Here is a 7,464-nt window from a genome sequence, read left to right as displayed (position 1 = left end):
TCATGGCCGCAGGCACACGCTCGATCCTTTTGCAGTGCACAATTTTATTGGAGCAGAGAGAAATCGACGGCTGGAGATGGATGGTACGGACGGCGGCACGGGAAGAGGCGGCGGGAGGATCCGGTTCGTGGACTGTATATTGTCCTCGGACCTGTAGAACTAGGGGTCGGAGGCTCGCGTTTTCAGTGGCGTGCAAAACGTTTACAGTTTCACGAACTTTTACGGGGCCTGTTGTCCGAAACCATAAACTCGCCCGAATTTTTACAGGTTTGGCGTTTTTGTGGTGTCTGCTAGAGTTGCTCTTACATGTCTAACTAGGAAACGCGGACTATTGGAACTATCCCTCGGCAACCGGTTTACTATAGTGAACCAGTCTTTTCCCCACTATTTCTTTTTCTTTTTTATACTTTTTGTTTCTTATTTTTGTTTTTTGTTTTCAAAAAATGCTCTGACTTTTAAATTATGATCTTAAATTATTATTTTCTTCAAATATTTATTAAATGTATTTCAAAGGCATTTACTATTTTTAATTGTATCACTTTGCATTTTATTAGTTATGTTAAAAACTTAAAACAACAGTTTTAAGTTCTTGTTGATGATGGAGATAAGCGCACGGCGACGGCGTGATCTACGTTAACAGTTACCCATGAAGAAAACGCATCCACGGCGCGGCGCCACGCGTGGACCGGCCCAGTAACGCCTGCTCGCCTCAAGGCGGGACGGGGCGACGCGACCTGTGTTTCGTCCCACCTAGATGCGGCAGGACTTTCTCAAAAAAAAGAAACCTAGATGCGGCAGGAGCGCCTTGACAGGCTTAAATTTGCCAGTTCCTCCGCCTTTCATAAGCATCGTTCTTCATTATACTCTTTGTTTAGGATATGGTCTGCTATCATGAATATTGGCTCGTTCAGAACTGGGAAAGTTCATACGGACAGTTCGTATTCTTCAAAACAAGAGCATTGATGACTGTTGTATTTTCTTTAAAATTAAATTATTTTGTTTTTGAATTATTCGTCTAGTGACGTATTTTTTGTCACGCAGCATTATTTCACATCCATTAAACGGACCTTTTCCCACGGTATTCTATCATCAGGGCAAGTATCCATGTCAAATTTTATTATTTTTGACATTTTATGCATTTCCAAGGGTTTCCCCGGTGCAAAATCCATAAGATACTTAACGGACGTGACGCAACGTATGTTTAATGTCCGAATTCGTTCAAATTTTGCATGGAGTACTAAGATGACCATGCTCAGCCACCTGCAAATTTTGGGTATATTTTGCCAAAGTCCACAAGTGCATCATGTACAATGTAGGGGTTTCGTTTTAGTCAGAAGATTACCAACCAAGTCAACCATATCGGTGCAAAAAAAAGGTACGAGAGTAGCTACCCTTACGACAGCCAGCCCATTGCACGAAAAAAAATCGCACCGAAGGAATATCTAATGACCAGGAACGTTCAACACACAAAATTGAATGGTAAAATATATTGAAGACATTAAAGGCCTCGAAAGTGCGAAAATACAAAGGTGAACTTGGTTTTATGCCCACCCACATGAATAGTAAATTAAAAAAATATTAGAAATTTGTTAAAAAAACCCTGAAATCTTGGGATATCCAACTTGACCCACCATTATACTCATGTATGAAGTTTCGTAAAGTATTGACACGTGATATTCTTAGTGAAGAAAATACAACCGAGACCATACTATTCATCAAATAGTTTTTTTTCAACATACCTTCAAATTTGCCTAGATTTTCATGGATGCCATTTTTCATGAAATTGCATACGCAGGTATACCGGTTGACTATATATGTTACAAAAATATTCAGATTTTTTAATTTTCTTTTTTGAACTTTACTATTCGTAAGAGGCGTGCGTGGAACCATGTTCACCAATCTGCATCCCTGAAAAGTGGTTCAATTTTACTGTCGTAAATATCAGGCTCAACTAAAAAAATTAATATCAGGCTTGGCCCAAAAACGAACAATTTTGCAGCCCGTGTACTATGAGGACCTCAAAGCCCAAAACATGGTAACCCTCTAGGCAGGCACAGGCCGCCGCGCTCACAGACACTGTGTCTCCGGGAGGATCGTGGACGGCGCAAACCCTCGTAGTCAGGGTCGGCTCTGGGGGTAGGCCACCTTGGCCTGGGCCAAGGGCCCCGGTCTGGGGGGGGGGGGGCATCATCAGATACATATAAGACTATACATCTATTTGGCTGGAAAAAAATGAATCAGTACAGGCCCAGCCCAACTATGGGAGAGGAAAAGGCACGACGCCTGGCATACTACATCGATCGATTGAATCGCATCTCGGCATCTGCGTCTGGTCCTGGTCGCCTTGGGGGTTTGTCCGCCTCCGCCTGCTGCTCTCTCTGTCTCTCGAAGACTCGCACGGACGCCCGGCCGGCCGGCCACCGGCTGCTGCAAGCCTGCAATCAGGTGGCCCTTTAATCCTTGATTTCGCGATTCCCGTCTTGATTTTCTTGGTACGGTTGATTTTCTTCCTTTCTTGGCGTAAACGTATTTATCTTTTCAGTTTCATCATCTTTCTAGTCGTATTGATCTATTGATTTTTTTGCAGCTTTAGGATTTAGGTGTTACAATGACGAAACCTAAGTTCGGTGCTACGAAAAGGAAACAAAAAAAACTAGAGAATCAATTCATTGAGTCACAAAAAGGTGCTATAAAAATGTTTTTTCCAGTGCTGAGTACTGTTGATAATCAAAGACGAGAATCTGAACCCGGACAAGATGATGATCATAATTTTTTCTCTGAGTTAAAAGTGTTGCAAGTAACTTTGCCAGATGATTTGATGTCAGCACCTGAGATTCTGCAGTTTGTTACAGCTATAGATTGCTATCCAAATGTGTCAGTTGCCTATCGGATCCTCTTGACTGTACCTGTGACTGTAGCCTCGGCTGAAAGAAGTTTCTCTAAATTGAAACTACTGAAGAATTGTTTGAGGTCGACCATGTTACAAGACAGATTGAATGGATTGGCCATGTGCTGTATTGATAAGGATATCTTGGACAACATTGATCTTGATATTGTCATCAATGATTTTGCTTCTAGAAATGCCCGAAGAAGTTTTTTCGTGAAGAATTGAAGCATTATTGTCTATGAATTAGAATTTGGATCTATTTAAGGTAATCAAACTAGCAGGGAATATTGTTTCTCACATTTAATATTTTGCTACTTTATTAGTCTTCCTTGATATGAAGTCTGCGTGATTATCAATTTTTTATATGTTATACGTCTCAGAATAACAGAATATGATCGGATATGCGTACATATATATTACCTACAAGGGCCCTTTTTTCAACTTGGCCAAGGGCCCCGAAAAACATAGAGCCGGCCCTACTCGTAGTTTCCAGCTTCCAGGTTTGGGGCGTCCGCCGGTGCAAGCCCAGGTTTGGCCCTCAGCTCATCCATCCATCCCAACTCTGAAAGCTTGGAGTGCCGACGGTCAGTGGACTGAGTAGATAGTACATTTCCGATGGATTCGCAGGTCATGTCGTCCTTCGCCGGCGTATCTGTCCTGGCCGACGGAGAGCTGTGCCCCGCCACCGCGTCGACCGTCGGCACCAACGAGGTCTGCGGATACCATCTGCTGGTGGTCCACGACTACTCACGCACCACGGAAGAGGCGCCCACCGGCGAGAGCATCAGCTCCCGTCCTTTCATGGTGGGAGGCCATTGTTGGATCAACAAGTACTACCCCAACGGCGAAGACTCCGACTCTGCCGACTTCATTTCTCTCGAGCTTTCGTGTCTCCAAGACGATGTTAACAAGAAGCATGTGGAAGCCAAGGTCGTTTTTACTTTCATAGACCAGGTTAAGATGCAGAATCCAGTCTACATTGCTGAAGCTGAGACATGCAGCTTCCATGATTTTTCTCGGGGCAGACACAAGTTCATGAGAAGAGAAGCCCTTGAACAATCATCAGTGAATCTAAATGACGATTCTTTCACCATCCGGTGCGACATCATGGTCTCCTCCTGCAACACCAAGGACGATGCCGCCACTAGCACCAGGGTGCCCCTGCCTCACATGTGCCAGCACTTTGAAGATCTCCTTTACACCGAGGTGGGTGCTGATGTGGAATTTGAGGTTGGCGGCGGGAGGCTGGCTGCACACCGGTGTGTGCTCGCAGCCCGATCCAAGGTCTTCATGTCACAATTCTTTGGCCCCATGAAGGAAGGCACTGATAAGACCGCTGTCATACAGATCAAAGACATGGAAGCAAGCGTGTTCAGGGCCTTGCTTAGCTTCATCTACACCGACACGTTCCCTGATATGGAGGATGATGATGGCATGGAGGAGGACGGTATGTCACAAGTTGCGGAGCAAGAACAAGAAAACGAGACATTAGAGGATGAAATGCGGTTGCAATGGCTACAAAACTTGTTTGTAGCGCAGACAGATATGATGTCCAACGACTCAAGTTCATCTGTGCAAGGAAGTTGTCTGAGCACATATGTGTGAGCTCGGTCATGTCCACTCTTGCTCTAGCCGAGCAGCACCACTGCCATGGATTGAAAGAGGCATGCTTCAAGTTTATCCAAGTCCAGTCCCCCTCATGTCTGCAAACATTAATGGCATCTAATGGCTGGGATCATGTCTTTGAGACCTATCCCTTGGTTTTAAAGGAGCTCATTGCAAAGCTTGCTTCGGACCACCGGAACTAACACTTTCTATGTGGTCCATGTAACTTAGTTAGATCTGAAGTGACGGTCTTATGCATATGTGGGATCCTCTAGAGAGATTGTAGTCCGTGTGTCTTGCTTTTGTCTTGTCATCTACTCCCTCCGTCCCATAATTCTTGTCTTAGATTTGTCTAGATATATACAGATGTACCTTGATACATCCGTATCTAGACAAATCTAAGACAAGAATTTTTGGATTGAGGGAGTATATAATTTGCGTATTTGCTCGGCAAACTGTCTCTTGATGGAGTGAAGTCTGTAAATTTCCTTTGGGTGTAAGCACAAATTGATCTGGTCAATATGGGAGTTCCCTATCTAATCGTTTTATCCTCATGTATATATTTCTCTATGTATTAGGTGTGTCGTACATCGTTCCTTTGTGGCTTCCTTATTATGAAAACCGTGTGTCCTTATTCTAGCTATTCTAAAGAAGAACAATGTTGATGTTTCTAGAAAGTCATCTTGATCCTCGAATTAAAGGAACGAATCTGGATAACAAAACAGTTGACCAAGAATTCTGGTTACCATGACAGTGATAGTGTGAACTCTGAGCCTTCTCATGAGTTCCTGCTGTTCTCCTGGGCCGGGCGCCCTCCATCTCAGAGGAAGGCCAGAGCTTGAAGATTCTGCAAAGTTCAGTGTTGTAGCTGCGGCCTGTACCAGGTTTACGTATTTCGTTGATGTGTAGTTCATTCCAGTTTATGAACAAATGTCAGTCAAAACCTAGCCTGGGTATTAATTCCAGGTTTATGAACATTAATGTTAGTTTACAGAACCCAGAGGACATGATTCATCACCTTACCCTATCTGCTTGCATGTTCTGGAACACTCACTATGGAGGTACAAACATCTCTACTCCTAATGTCTGAGTTGGTGAATAGCCTCTACGGTTTATTTTCGTCTGGCTTTTTTTCGTCCGGTTTTTCTTCGTCCCACCTCCCACCACCCCCACCCACCGGTTTTCTTCTTTTCTTATCTGGACGGCAATACCCAACGTATTTATGGTAATCAATCACAATTAATCCACATATGATAAGGCTATAAACTCAGAAATCTCAAATATGATAATTATAGTAATAAATCAATCAAGGTATGGTAAGGCCATAACTCAGGAAATTTCGAATATGGTAATTATATGGTAGTAAATTTAAATTACCCCAAAGGCTATCAATCCAGGTATAGTAAGGCCATAACTCAGGAAATTCCGAATATGGTAATTATATGATAATAAATTTAAATTACCCCAAAGGCTATCTCTACTCCTAATGATGGAGTATCTTTGTCATTTAGTTTCGTAACCTATCGATCGAACGAAATCCCCAGGCCCACCCCACGTCCTTGGTTTCGTTCCATACCCCCACCACCGAAGATCCTCCCCATCCCCGTCATAATCTTTCATTCCAAAAATCTTAACTTTCCTTGCTTAGCTAGGGACCTAGGCCCACACACATTCCAAATCACAAAACACTCTACTCCCTCCGTTCCTAAATATTTGTCTTTCTAGAGATTTCAACAAGTGACTACATACGGAGCAAAATGAGTGAATCTACACTCTAAAATATGTCTATATACATCCGTATGTGTTAGTCCATTTGAAATCCCTAAAAAGAAAAATATTTAGGAACGGAGGGAGTACAATCTTTCCTTTGGTCTCATCCAAATTGTGACCCTCTCTCCCGACGATCTCTTCCTCGTCCTCATGGCGGCCAGGACTAGCACGTGGATGTAGCTGCATATCGGAAATCCCAGGCGGCCACTCGATGCCCCCCCCTAATGTCAACCTATCCATGCCCCTCTTCTATGCAGCCGACAAGGTCATGGGCGGGGGCGACAGAGGATCCGGTAGCTATAGTGAGGCTGGTGGCGGCCGGATTGTCACCATGGACAAAGCGGTAGGCGAAGTGGTGGCATGGGTGAGCGGCAGCAAGGACAGCTTCTTCAACATGATGTGATGTCTCGACTACATTCAAAAGGCAACACAATCCATCCATCCTGCCGCACCTCATTACGTCTGTTAGGTTTAATCTTGATTTCATATCTGCATGTGTTTTCTGCTTTTGTACTGCATGTATTTCATCAGGTGAGTCGTGGGTAGGAGTCTTGGAGCAGCAAGTGTGCATGGCGAGATGCCAGATCGTGTGAAGCGATGTAGATGGTGAGATGCCTGGTGTAGTGTGAAACGGCAAGCTGAAGCGAAGGCCCTGAGGAGTAGACGGGTGAGTTTGTTAGTATTGCATGCCAGGTCCAGGAAGAAGATTAGCCGCATGGGATAGTTGGTTACTGGTGCGTTGGTGCGTGGGTTAGTGCCACAAAAATCAGGGCGGCTTTGCCCGGGCTGTGTGCGTGCGTGTGTGTTTTATTTAACAGTTATACGTATGTTTGCTTCGAGAAGGAGAAATACAGAGAGAAAAGGTCGTGGCTGTGTGAAGCAGCACGACGCCAAAAAACTTCTGTGTTCCATTGTTCCTGTGCGAACTGTGAGAAGCTGAGAGGAAGAAGGAGCTGGGGATCAGCTCCAACAACGTCTACCCTATTTCTCAACTATGAAAACCGAAGTTTTAGTTCTATAATTATGTGTGCTTGGCTGCTTGCTTGATGATATGTGTGTGTGTGTGTCGCTGCGTTCCCCACCTGCTCCCGCCAGTCAGCAGCGGCCGGCCGGTGCGCTCTCTCGCACGCTGCCAGTCGAAGGGGTGAGCTGGAGCTATGGACTAGCAACTAACAAGGTTTTGCAGAACACAGGTGAGGGGT

The 7,464-nt window shown here is 44.5% G+C and overlaps 1 pseudogene; it reads left to right on the top strand.

The window, feature by feature from the left end:
- The first annotated feature begins 3,517 nt into the window (after positions 1-3,517).
- On the top strand, positions 3,518-4,933 carry LOC123155494 (BTB/POZ and MATH domain-containing protein 2-like; annotated as a pseudogene).
- Positions 4,934-7,464: the final 2,531 nt, after the last annotated feature.

This window comes from Triticum aestivum, chromosome 7B, assembly GCF_018294505.1.
Source record: "Triticum aestivum cultivar Chinese Spring chromosome 7B, IWGSC CS RefSeq v2.1, whole genome shotgun sequence".
Classification (NCBI taxonomy): Eukaryota; Viridiplantae; Streptophyta; class Magnoliopsida; order Poales; family Poaceae; genus Triticum; species Triticum aestivum.
The sequence above is the reverse complement of the archived record's forward strand: the minus strand, read 5'-3'. Positions and strand labels throughout refer to the sequence as shown.